Source organism: Lithobates pipiens, unplaced genomic scaffold (genome assembly GCF_037356315.1).
Source record: "Lithobates pipiens isolate NorthernLeopardFrog02 unplaced genomic scaffold, aLitPip1_a1.2 Scaffold_18, whole genome shotgun sequence".
Lineage (NCBI taxonomy): Eukaryota > Metazoa > Chordata > Amphibia > Anura > Ranidae > Lithobates > Lithobates pipiens.
In genome coordinates, this window is record NW_027507758.1 from 644,253,419 (window position 1) to 644,266,805 (window position 13,387).

The following is a 13,387-nucleotide window of genomic DNA, read 5'->3' on the forward strand; positions in this document are numbered from 1 at the left end:
CTTAGGTAGAAAGGACCCGTTGGGACGCATAACCACTCGGTCCTTATGGATAATTAAATAGGGCTCTTTACAGGAAAGAGCTGCCAATTCTGATACCCTTCTAGCCGTGGATATGGCTACTAGGAACACCAGCTTCTTTGTCAGGAGAGTTAAAGAAGCCAGATGCAGAGGTTCAAATGGTTGGGCTTCTAAGGCCGAGAGAACCAAATTCAGATCCCAAGGGCATACCGGAGGTTTGACTGGCGGTCTCATCCGCATAGCCCCCTGGATAAAAGCCCGTACTAGGGAATGTGATGCAAGCGATCTTTGAAAAAAGACCGATAGGGCCGAAATCTGCACCTTGATAGTGCTTATGGCCAAATTCATTTCAAGGCCTGATTGGAGAAAGGCCAAGATTCTGCTAATGACATACCTTCTAGGATGCCATCTCCTGGGTTCACACCAGGAAACATATGTCCTCCAGATCTTGTAATAGATACGCCTGGAGGCCGGTTTTCTGGCATTGACCAGAGTGGAAAGGACTGGCCCCGAAAGACCACGGCCTTTCAAAATGTGGGTCTCAGCAGCCAGACCGTCAAATTCAGACTGCGTAAAGCAGGATGGTAAATTGGGCCCTGTGAGAGCAGATCTGGCCGGAGAGGGAGGGTCCATGGCCTGCCCACTGCCAACTTCATGATTTCTGCGAACCATGGTCGCCTGGGCCAAGCCGAGGCCACTAGAAGGACCGGCTTCGTCTCCCTCTTGACCCTTCCCAGGAACCTCGATAGCAGCGGGCTCGGGGGGAAGGCATAGATCAGATTGTACTGATCCCAGGGAACTGTCAGAGCATCTGACCCCTGAGCAAGTGCATCTCTTGTCCTTGATACAAAGTTGTCCAGTTTCCTGTTGAATCTGGACGCAAACAGATCCACGTCTGGAGTGCCCCACTTGTAACATATGTCTTGAAACATATCGGGGTGCAGAGCCCATTCTCCTGGGCACAACTGCTGGCGGCTGAGATAATCCGCCTGCCAATTCTCCACTCCTGGGATGAAGACTGCAGAGAGGCACGGAACATGCTCTTCTGCCCAGACAAGTATGCGATTCACCTCCTTTTGGGCCACCAGACTTCTGGTACCGCCCTGGTGATTGATGTAAGCCACTGCGGTGGCATTGTCGGACTGAATCCGAACTGGGAAACCTCGCAGTCTGTGAGACCACTCTCTGAGTGCCATGTAAACTGCCCGAATCTCCAAGATATTTATGGGCAGCAGACTTTCGGTCGCAGACCATTTTCCCTGCGAGCATGTTCCCTGCAACACGGCTCCCCAGCCTGTCAGGCTGGCATCCGTAGTGACAATCTTCCATGAGAGGGGAAGAAAAGTTTTGCCCTTCAGCAAATTTTTGGTCTGTAACCACCAGACAAGACTTTTGCGTGCCCGAGGGGATAAACGCATAGGAAGATCCAGGGATTGGGGCTTCCTGTTCCAAATCGCAAGGATGCATCTTTGCAGGGGCCTTGAGTGGAACTGGGCGAATGGAAAGGCCTTGAAAGAGGCAACCATTTTTCCCAACAGTCTCATGCACAACCGAATGGAGGAAGATCTTCTGCCCAGAATCAGGCGCACCAGATCTCCAATGGCCAAGGCCTTTGGCTTTGGAAGGAACACCCTGCCTTGAGCGGTGTCGATAATCAGACCCAGGTAATCCAACCTGGTGGTCGGTTGTAAAGACGACTTTTCTAGGTTTATAATCCAACCTAGGCGGCCCAGATGTTCTAGCGTTTTGGTGACGCTGCGACTTAGGCATGTTGCAGTTCTCTCTACGAGAAGCAAGTCGTCTAGGTAAGCCATGACGGCTATGCCCTGAACTCTTAAGATTGCTAAGAGAGGGTCTAGAATCTTCGTGAAGACCCGGGGGGCCGTGGCTAGGCCGAACGGCAGGGCCACAAATTGAAAATGGCGCTGCTCTACCGCGAACCTCAGAAACTTCTGGTGTGCGGGAAATATTGGCACATGGAGATATGCGTCTTTGATATCTATTGATGCCATGAATTCTCCTCCTTGCAGGGAGGAAACCACAGTGCGTATAGACTGCATCCGGAAGGTCTGGATGTGTAGAAACCGGTTTAAGTCTCTCAGATCCAAGATAGGTCTGACACTTCCGTTTGGTTTTGGAACGGTGAAGAGATTCGAATAAAAACCTGAACCCTGATCTTTCGGGCTCACTTCTACTATCACACCCTGGGATAGTAATTGATCTAAGGCCAGAAATAGCGGTTTCTGCTTTATCGGATCCCTGGGGATCCTTGACCTTAGAAAACGAGAAGGTGGAATCTCCTGAAACTCTAGCCTGTAGCCCAGAGACACTGAAGAGATCACCCATTTGTCCTGAATCTCTTCCCGCCAGGCGCCTGCAAACTGCAGGAGCCTTCCCCCCACTCGGCCGAGCGGGGGCGCCCCTTCACAAGGAGGTCTTGGAGGTCTGCTTGGCAGGCTTCCGCCCCCAAGTCTTTTTCTGTCCCTGGGCTCGGCCCTGAGGCTTTCCAGCCGAGGAGGGCTGGGAAGGCCGTCGCCACTGTTTAGAGCTTGATGCTTCGGGAGAGAGAGTATGCCTGAATGAAGGACGTTTACTCTTCTTGACTGGAAGGAGTGTAGATTTACCTCCCGAAATATTTTGGACGAATTTATCTAATTCCTCTCCAAACAACCGTTCCCCTTTAAACGGGAACCCAGCCAAATGCTTCTTGCATGACATCTCAGCAGCCCAATTCTTTAGCCATAGAGCCCTACGCATTTGTGTACCAACATGAGGGACAAACGTGATGCTTGTTGGACAGAATCCAAAATCGCATCAATTATGAAACATAAGATGTGAGGCATCTCTGCATATTTCACTACTTCCTCGCTGGGGAGGAGTTCAAACATTTGTTTGACCTGTTCCTTAAGGAACTGACACAACCCCACGGCTGCGACTGTAGGTTGCACCACAGCGCCGGCCATGGAAAAGGAGGCTTTTAACAAGGTTTCCAGCCTTTTGTCAGCTGGATCCTTAAATACCTGCGCATTGTCCAAGGACAAGTTAGGTTTTTATTCACACAAGAGATAGCCGCATCCACAGATGGGGCCCCCCATTTCTTGGTGAAACTTTCCTCCACGGGATAATACATAGAAAACCTCTTGGGAGGAGTAAACAGTTTATCGGGATGTCCCCAGTCCTTATACATCAAGTCAGCCATTAAAGGATGAATTGGGAAGGAACAAGCAGTCTGTGGGGCTTTTCTGACTCCCAGGGAAGAGACAGAGGATGTAGCGACTTCAGCAGCTGGCATTCTGAACGTGGTACGCACCAATTCAGTGTAATACTGCACCTGCTTTCTGAGTGCCTGGGAGGAGGGGACTGACTCCTCATCCTCTGACTGATCCGACTGCTCATGATCCCTTTCCAAAGATAGGGATCTCTCCTCATTTTCAGAGCAGCTGTCTGAGAGAGGGATTTCAGCAGAGGGAGGGGATCTACCCCTTTTCTTGCTATCTTTTAGGGAAGCAGAAATAAAATTCATTATCCTCCCTTCAAAACTCTCCAATGAAGCCCTAAGGGAGTCCTCAGTGACATAGACCGGGGCTGCGACATTAGGAGAGGCTGCAAAGCCTGAAAGGGGCACTGACTCGTCTTGAGATGCAGGCTCCACTCTTGCAGAGGGGGATGGTAATCTGCATGCACTCTTGGAACCCCTGGACCCAGGCGGTGACCTGCCAGTGCTTTTGTTACCTGCCCCTGAAACCCTCTTACGAGGAGACATAGTACTGAGCTACAAAGCAGAGTTACTAGTGTAAAATGCAATCACTTTGTTGTGCTTAAAGTCTCACAATAAATCAATATAAGCTTAACTGCACAATATAATGCCGAGTAGGTGTCTTAAGGTTCGCCTGGATCCAATCCCACGGATGCTTACAGCCCACAGCTCCTGTGTCTCACCTTACAGTCCCCTGACGCTCTGGGCTTTTAAAAACGGCCGTTTTGGCGCCTGCATTGCAGTCTGGAGCACTTGATTGTGCACAGCTGGCAACCACACCCCCCCCCCTTTCCCTATTAGGCCGGGAGCGCGCCCGGCGAGCGTGCACGAGGACCGCGGGATCCGGAGGGGGGAAGGGGAACCCAAAAGGAGTGACCTGGGACCCCCTGATCTGCGTGGGACCCCTTTTTTATTTATATTGTGGCAGGGACTGCAAGGAAACGTGAATAGCTGGGAGAACCAGGCATTTCACTGAGCGGGTTTGTTTGAAAGGCATGTAAGTATGCATCAGGCTTGCTCTTACTCCCTCAAGTGGTGGAAACCAGGTAAGACATACAACTACTCACAATGAAGAAATCCATTCATATATTAAATATATAGGATGACTTCCCATACCTGTTCCCCGCCGCAGGAATTGCTGATTTCAGACCAATTCCAGCCTTCACCCATCACGGCGGGTATTGTTAGCCAACCTTCAGGCGTATCTGGGGTTCTTACGAAAAGATCCTCCTACCTGGGCCTTGTAAAAAACTCTGCCAGAAACTTACGGGCGCCCTGAGTAAACAGTACCCCAAGTCTGGTTGTCCCAGAGTCCAGTCTTCCAATGGAGAGGACTTACAGGCAAAACCTCGTGTCTTCGGCAGACGAGGCCCGGGTACCATACCATCTTGGGAGTCAATTATCGGCCCGAGGTATGGATCCGGTTTGTTGTAGCCCTTCGGCCCTCGCCGGGACCCGCATAGAGCTAAGTTTTACGTGACCATCGACCAGACACTGGCGAAAAAACTGAGGTGCCTCCCTAATGGGAGGGGTTATATAGGGGAGGAATTCTCTTTAATTGGGTCAACCAGTGTCCAATCACCAGAGGTGCCTATATAACCCACTATGTAATGAAGCTCCTGTGTCCCGTGATGTATGATCAAGAAAGTCAGATGGAGCCCACATACGGTCAGGATATCCGACAACGCGGTCCGATCGGACATTTTCCGTCTGAATTTCCGACCGTGTGTACAAGGGCTTAGAAGTGGAGACTTAATTGTGTATCAATCCTTCTGGAGGATTCCCCATGACTGGGATGGCTGTGTGTGCTGAGAGGGGGGGGGGGGGTTTCCACCTGAAAGGTGTGGAGGTGCTGTGTGTGTTGTGAATTTGCCATCTTTACACAATTGCTATATGGTGATGTCTTTGCTGGATAGAGCAGTCTCTTTGCTGGACTGGGCAGTCTCTTTACTGGATTGGACAGTTTCTGTCCTGGACTAAACAGTCTTCTTAATGGATTGGGTTGTCTCTTTGCTGAACTGAGCAGTCTTTGCTGGACTAGGCAGTCTCTTTGCTGGACTGGACAATCTCTTTACTGAACTGGCCAGTCTCTGCTGGATGGTGTTGTCTCTTTGCTGGATTGTGCTGTCTCTTTGATGGACTGGGCTTTCTCTTTGCTGGACTAGGCAGTCTCTTTGCTGGATTGGGCTGTCTCTTTGCTGAATATATGTGGATGTCTCTCTACTGGATTGGGCTGTCTCGTTGCTGGATTGGGCTGTCTCATCGCTGGATTGGGCTGTCTCTTTGCTGGACTGGACAGTTGCTTTTCTGGATTGGGCTGTCTCTTTGCTGAACTGAGCAGTCTTTTTGCTGGATTTGGCAGTCTTTTTACTGGACTGGGCAGTCTCTTTGCTGGATTGGGCAGTCTATTTGCTGTACTCAGCAGTCTCCTTAATGGCTTGGGTTGTCTCCTTGCTGAACTGAGCAGTCTTTGCTGGACTAGGCAGTCTCTTTGCTGGACTGGACAGTCGCTTTGCTGGATTGGGCTGTCTCTTTGCTGAACTGAGCAGTTTCCTTGCTGTATTGGGCAGTCTCTTTACTGGATTGGGTAGTCTCTTTGCTGTATTGGGCAGTCTCTTTGCTGGACTGGACAGTCTCTTTACTGAACTGGGCAGTCTCTGCTGGATGGTGCTGTCTCTTTGCTGGATTGTGCTGTCTCTTTGATGGACTGGGCTTTCTCTTTGCTGAATATATGTGGATGTCTCTCTACTGGATTGAGCTGTCTCGTTGCTGGATTGGGCTGTCTCATTGCTGGATTGGGCTGTCTCTTTGCTGGACTGGACAGTTGCTTTTCTGGTTTGGGCAGTCTTTTTTTCTGGATTGGGCAGTCTCTTTACTGGATTGGGCAGTCTATTTGCTGGACTGAGCAGTCTCCTTAATGGATTGGGTTGTCTCCTTGCTGAACTGAACAGTCTTTGCTGGACTAGAATGTTTCTTTGCTGGACTGGACAGTCTCTTTGCTGGATTGGGCTGTCTCTTTGCTGAACTGAGCAGTCTCTTTGCTGGTTTGGGCAGTCTTTTTACTGGATTGGGCATTCTCTTTGCTGGACTGGGCATTCTCTTTGCTGGACTGGGCATTCTCTTTGCTGGACTGGGCATTCTCTTTGCTGGACTGGGCATTCTCTTTAGTGAATTGGGCAGTCTCTTTACTGAACTGGGCAATCTCTGCTGGATTGTGCTGTCTTTTTGCTGGATTGTGCTGTCTCTTTGATTGTCGGGGCTTTCTCTTTGCTGGACTAGGCAGTCTCTTTGCTGGATTGAGCTGGCTCTTTCTGAAAATATGGGGATGTCTCTCTACTGGATTGGGCTGTCTCGTTGCTGGATTGTGCTGTCTCTTTGATGGATTGGGCAGTCTTTTTACTGGATGGAGCCGTCTCTTTTTTGAATATTTGGGGATGTCTCTCCACTGGATTGAGCTGTCTCTTTTCTGAATATTTGGGAATGTCTCTCCGCTGGATGGAGCCGTCTTTTTTGAATATATGGGGATGTCTCTTTGCTAGATTGGACCAACGTGTTGCTGAATATATAGGAATACAAGCTCTGATGACTTGGAATACACTTTTAATTCTCATACATTAAGTTGTAAGAGTGTTATAATAAAAGTGGGTGGACTGAAGGACTTGGTGGGACAGCCAGTGGTCGGATTCAGTGGGACGGCCCTGGGGGGGATGTTGGTGATAAGGCCCGGGGGGCCCCAGGCCTAAAGCTGTGTAAGGGGCCCCAAAGTTTCTGATGGCTGCCTTGCTGAGGACTGAGTGAAGATGTATTTATGGGCCTGAAAATCCCCCGTGCCTGGCTGCTTGCTCTATTATGGGATCAGAACCTGGGATCAGATGGGAGGACCAAGTCAGAGGTCCGCTACACATCCTGTACATAGGAAGACACCAACAATACTGGACACAGGACTATTGTATCAATCGGTGTGATCAGATCTTATTGATGGGGATTTATAGAATTGTAGATCCTCCATCTCAGTGTGAAGAAGGAGAAGTCTTGTGTGGAAGGTGGAGGTCTGTCCGTGGTCTGTCTGTACAATCTGTTGGTGGGATCTGAAGAAGGAGAAGTCTTGTGTGGAAGGTGGAGGTCTGTCCGTGGTCTGTCTGTACAATCTGTTGGTGGGATCTGAAGAAGGAGAAGTCTTGTGTGGAAGGTGGAGGTCTGTCCGTGGTCTGTCTGTACAATCTGTTGGTGGGATCTGAAGAAGGAGAAGTCTTGTGTGGAAGGTGGAGGTCTGTCCGTGGTCTGTCTGTACAATCTGTTGGTGGGATCTGAAGAAGGAGAAGTCTTGTGTGAAAGGTGGAGGTCTGTCCGTGGTCTGTCTGTACAATCTGTTGGTGGGATCTGAAGAAGGAGAAGTCTTGTGTGGAAGGTGGAGGTCTGTCCGTGGTCTGTCTGTACAATGTGTTGGTGGGATCTGAAGAAGGAGAAGTCTTGTGTGGAAGGTGGAGGTCTGTCCGTGGTCTGTCTGTACAATCTGTTGGTGGGATCTGAAGAAGGAGAAGTCTTGTGTGGAAGGTGGAGGTCTGTCCGTGGTCTGTCTGTACAATCTGTTGGTGGGATCTGAAGAAGGAGAAGTCTTGTGTGGAAGGTGGAGGTCTGTCCGTGGTCTGTCTGTACAATCTGTTGGTGGGATCTGAAGAAGGAGAAGTCTTGTGTGGAAGGTGGAGGTCTGTCCGTGGTCTGTCTGTACAATCTGTTGGTGGGATCTGAAGAAGGAGAAGTCTTGTGTGGAAGGTGGAGGTCTGTCCGTGGTCTGTCTGTACAATCTGTTGGTGGGATCTGAAGAAGGAGAAGTCTTGTGTGGAAGGTGGAGGTCTGTCCGTGGTCTGTCTGTACAATCTGTTGGTGGGATCTGGAGAAGGAGAAGTCTTGTGTGGAAGGTGGAGGTCTGTCCGTGGTCTGTCCGTGGTCTGTCTGTACAATCTGTTGGTGGGATCTGAAGAAGGAGAAGTCTTGTGTGGAAGGTGGAGGTCTGTCCGTGGTCTGTCTGTACAATCTGTTGGTGGGATCTGAAGAAGGAGAAGTCTTGTGTGGAAGGTGGAGGTCTGTCCGTGGTCTGTCTGTACAATCTGTTGGTGGGATCTGAAGAAGGAGAAGTCTTGTGTGGAAGGTGGAGGTCTGTCCGTGGTCTGTCTGTACAATCTGTTGGTGGGATCTGAAGAAGGAGAAGTCTTGTGTGGAAGGTGGAGGTCTGTCCGTGGTCTGTCTGTACAATCTGTTGGTGGGATCTGAAGAAGGAGAAGTCTTGTGTGGAAGGTGGAGGTCTGTCCGTGGTCTGTCTGTACAATCTGTTGGTGGGATCTGAAGAAGGAGAAGTCTTGTGTGGAAGGTGGAGGTCTGTCCGTGGTCTGTCTGTACAATCTGTTGGTGGGATCTGAAGAAGGAGAAGTCTTGTGTGGAAGGTGGAGGTCTGTCCGTGGTCTGTCTGTACAATCTGTTGGTGGGATCTGGAGAAGGAGAAGTCTTGTGTGGAAGGTGGAGGTCTGTCCGTGGTCTGTCCGTGGTCTGTCTGTACAATCTGTTGGTGGGATCTGAAGAAGGAGAAGTCTTGTGTGGAAGGTGGAGGTCTGTCCGTGGTCTGTCTGTACAATCTGTTGGTGGGATCTGAAGAAGGAGAAGTCTTGTGTGGAAGGTGGAGGTCTGTCCGTGGTCTGTCTGTACAATCTGTTGGTGGGATCTGAAGAAGGAGAAGTCTTGTGTGGAAGGTGGAGGTCTGTCCGTGGTCTGTCTGTACAATCTGTTGGTGGGATCTGAAGAAGGAGAAGTCTTGTGTGGAAGGTGGAGGTCTGTCCGTGGTCTGTCTGTACAATCTGTTGGTGGGATCTGAAGAAGGAGAAGTCTTGTGTGGAAGGTGGAGGTCTGTCCGTGGTCTGTCTGTACAATCTGTTGGTGGGATCTGAAGAAGGAGAAGTCTTGTGTGGAAGGTGGAGGTCTGTCCGTGGTCTGTCTGTACAATCTGTTGGTGGGATCTGAAGAAGGAGAAGTCTTGTGTGGAAGGTGGAGGTCTGTCCGTGGTCTGTCTGTACAATCTGTTGGTGGGATCTGGAGAAGGAGAAGTCTTGTGTGGAAGGTGGAGGTCTGTCCGTGGTCTGTCTGTACAATCTGTTGGTGGGATCTGAAGAAGGAGAAGTCTTGTGTGGAAGGTGGAGGTCTGTCCGTGGTCTGTCTGTACAATGTGTTGGTGGGATCTGAAGAAGGAGAAGTCTTGTGTGGAAGGTGGAGGTCTGTCCGTGGTCTGTCTGTACAATCTGTTGGTGGGATCTGAAGAAGGAGAAGTCTTGTGTGGAAGGTGGAGGTCTGTCCGTGGTCTGTCTGTACAATCTGTTGGTGGGATCTGAAGAAGGAGAAGTCTTGTGTGGAAGGTGGAGGTCTGTCCGTGGTCTGTCTGTACAATCTGTTGGTGGGATCTGAAGAAGGAGAAGTCTTGTGTGGAAGGTGGAGGTCTGTCCGTGGTCTGTCTGTACAATCTGTTGGTGGGATCTGAAGAAGGAGAAGTCTTGTGTGGAAGGTGGAGGTCTGTCCGTGGTCTGTCTGTACAATCTGTTGGTGGGATCTGAAGAAGGAGAAGTCTTGTGTGGAAGGTGGAGGTCTGTCCGTGGTCTGTCTGTACAATCTGTTGGTGGGATCTGGAGAAGGAGAAGTCTTGTGTGGAAGGTGGAGGTCTGTCCGTGGTCTGTCCGTGGTCTGTCTGTACAATCTGTTGGTGGGATCTGAAGAAGGAGAAGTCTTGTGTGGAAGGTGGAGGTCTGTCCGTGGTCTGTCTGTACAATCTGTTGGTGGGATCTGAAGAAGGAGAAGTCTTGTGTGGAAGGTGGAGGTCTGTCCGTGGTCTGTCTGTACAATCTGTTGGTGGGATCTGAAGAAGGAGAAGTCTTGTGTGGAAGGTGGAGGTCTGTCCGTGGTCTGTCTGTACAATCTGTTGGTGGGATCTGAAGAAGGAGAAGTCTTGTGTGGAAGGTGGAGGTCTGTCCGTGGTCTGTCTGTACAATCTGTTGGTGGGATCTGAAGAAGGAGAAGTCTTGTGTGGAAGGTGGAGGTCTGTCCGTGGTCTGTCTGTACAATCTGTTGGTGGGATCTGAAGAAGGAGAAGTCTTGTGTGGAAGGTGGAGGTCTGTCCGTGGTCTGTCTGTACAATCTGTTGGTGGGATCTGAAGAAGGAGAAGTCTTGTGTGGAAGGTGGAGGTCTGTCCGTGGTCTGTCTGTACAATCTGTTGGTGGGATCTGGAGAAGGAGAAGTCTTGTGTGGAAGGTGGAGGTCTGTCCGTGGTCTGTCCGTGGTCTGTCTGTACAATCTGTTGGTGGGATCTGAAGAAGGAGAAGTCTTGTGTGGAAGGTGGAGGTCTGTCCGTGGTCTGTCTGTACAATCTGTTGGTGGGATCTGAAGAAGGAGAAGTCTTGTGTGGAAGGTGGAGGTCTGTCCGTGGTCTGTCTGTACAATCTGTTGGTGGGATCTGAAGAAGGAGAAGTCTTGTGTGGAAGGTGGAGGTCTGTCCGTGGTCTGTCTGTACAATCTGTTGGTGGGATCTGAAGAAGGAGAAGTCTTGTGTGGAAGGTGGAGGTCTGTCCGTGGTCTGTCTGTACAATCTGTTGGTGGGATCTGAAGAAGGAGAAGTCTTGTGTGGAAGGTGGAGGTCTGTCCGTGGTCTGTCTGTACAATCTGTTGGTGGGATCTGAAGAAGGAGAAGTCTTGTGTGGAAGGTGGAGGTCTGTCCGTGGTCTGTCTGTACAATCTGTTGGTGGGATCTGAAGAAGGAGAAGTCTTGTGTGGAAGGTGGAGGTCTGTCCGTGGTCTGTCTGTACAATCTGTTGGTGGGATCTGGAGAAGGAGAAGTCTTGTGTGGAAGGTGGAGGTCTGTCCGTGGTCTGTCCGTGGTCTGTCTGTACAATCTGTTGGTGGGATCTGAAGAAGGAGAAGTCTTGTGTGGAAGGTGGAGGTCTGTCCGTGGTCTGTCTGTACAATCTGTTGGTGGGATCTGTGGTAGATGACCGGTGGTTTAGGTCTCCACAGATAATCCCACCAGACAGTCTATGTATGGTGGATGTCTACATGGAGACGATGGATGATCACATCAAAGTCTGAGGAACGTCTCTGATGGAGCGTCTTTGTATTCTTATATAATGAGGAAGAAATGAATATTTGGACATTTTCTGTTGATTCTTCTGAATACCAACATATTGTCCCCTCAGAAATCCTCCAATCATATCGCTCCACATTTACACCCCCCCCCCCCTCCCCCATACACCCAGCCTGAGGAAGGTTTAGACTTGTTCTGATCTCTGTATAGAAAGAGGAAGTTGGAAGCTCCGAGCAATGAGTTGTGTAAGAAGACTCCGATAGAGGAAGTAGAAGAAACCCCCCTCCCCCGCCTCCTCTTCCTGCATTAGGAAGTCATTGTACGTAACATTCAGATCAACTTCTTATTCACACACATTCCATCTTCATACCGTACAAGAAGTTGGACTCTCTTGGTGCCGTGGTTCCGGGTTTTATCTTCCAGAATCTTCTGTGATTGGACTCTTCACCTTTCTAGAACTATCTTCAGGTCTCTTCATTGTTGGGAAGTACAAACAATCTGATTGGAGGATGTATGGGCAGATCTAACAAGGTGAGACCCCACCAATCATTCTTCTGACTGTTCTAAACAAAGTCTATATCCATATAGATAATATATACATGGATGATGTATACTGTATATAGAGAGGAGAGTCTGTATCATTCTATATATCTCTGTGTATAACATCCCCCCACTGATACCATAGATCAGAAGTCTGTATATTGTGTAGTCTCCATATAGATAATGTATAAATGGATGATATATACTGTATATAGAGAGGAGAGTCTGTATCATTCTATATATCTCTGTGTATAATATCCCCCCACTGATACCATAGATCAGAAGTCTGTATATTGTGTAGTTTCCATATAGATAATGTATAAATGGATGATGTATACTGTATATAGAGAGGAGAGTCTGTATCATTCTATATATCTCTGTGTATAACATCCCCCCACTGATACCATAGATCAGAAGTCTGTATATTGTGTATTCTCCATATAGATAATATATAAATGGAGGATGTATACTGTATATAGAGAGGAGAGTCTGTATCATTCTATATATCTCTGTGTATAACACCCCCCACTGATACCATAGATCAGACGTCTGTATATTGTGTATTCTCCATATAGATAATATATAAATGGATGATGTATACTGTATATAGAGAGGAGAGTCTGTATCATTCTATATATCTCTGTGTATAACATCCCCCCACTGATACCATAGATCAGAAGTCTGTATATTGTGTAGTCTCCATATAGATAATGTATAAATGGATGATGTATACTGTATATAGAGAGGAGAGTCTGTATCATTCTATATATCTCTGTGTATAACATCCCCCCACTGATACCATAGATCAGAAGTCTGTATATGGTGTAGTCTCCATATAGATAATGTATAAATGGATGATGTATACTGTATATAGAGAGGAGAGTCTGTATCATTCTATATATCCCTGTGTATAACATCCCCCCACTGATACCATAGATCAGAAGTCTGTATATTGTGTAGTCTCCATATAGATAATGTATAAATGGATGATGTATACTGTATATAGAGAGGAGAGACTGTATCATTCTATATATCCCTGTGTATAACATCCCCCCACTGATACCATAGATCAGAAGTCTGTATATTGTGTATTCTCCATATAGATAATGTATAAATTGGATGATGTATACTGTATATAGAGAGAGGAGAGTCTGTATCATTCTATATATCCCTGTGTATAACATCCCCCCACTGATACCATAGATCAGAAGTCTGTATATTGTGTAGTCTAGATATAGATAATATATAAATGGATGATGTATACTGTATATAGAGAGGAGAGTCTGTATCATTCTATATATCCCTGTGTATAACATCCCCCCACTGATACCATAGATCAGAAGTCTGTATATTGTGTAGTCTAGATATAGATAATATATAAATGGATGATGTATACTGTATATAGAGAGGAGAGTCTGTATCATTCTATATATCCCTGTGTATAACATCCCCCCACTGA

General features: G+C 48.2%; 2 protein-coding genes and 1 pseudogene across 4 annotated transcripts in view; 2 read left to right on the forward strand and 1 right to left on the reverse strand.

Moving 5' to 3' along the window:
* The window catches only part of LOC143989797 (uncharacterized), a 765,658-nt gene that overhangs the window by 496,195 nt on the left and 256,076 nt on the right, over window positions 1-13,387 (reverse strand). The window lies entirely within an intron of this gene.
* Window positions 1-13,387, forward strand: part of LOC143986910 (uncharacterized) — a 165,590-nt gene that overhangs the window by 57,447 nt on the left and 94,756 nt on the right. The gene's annotated exons all lie outside the window — the stretch shown is intronic.
* Window positions 11,605-13,387, forward strand: part of LOC143989785 (uncharacterized) — a 60,756-nt pseudogene continuing 58,973 nt past the window's right edge. Inside the window, exon 1 of the transcript XR_013277075.1 lies at window positions 11,605-11,919. The product of XR_013277075.1 is annotated as an uncharacterized LOC143989785 (transcript). The remainder of the gene's footprint in view (window positions 11,920-13,387) is intronic.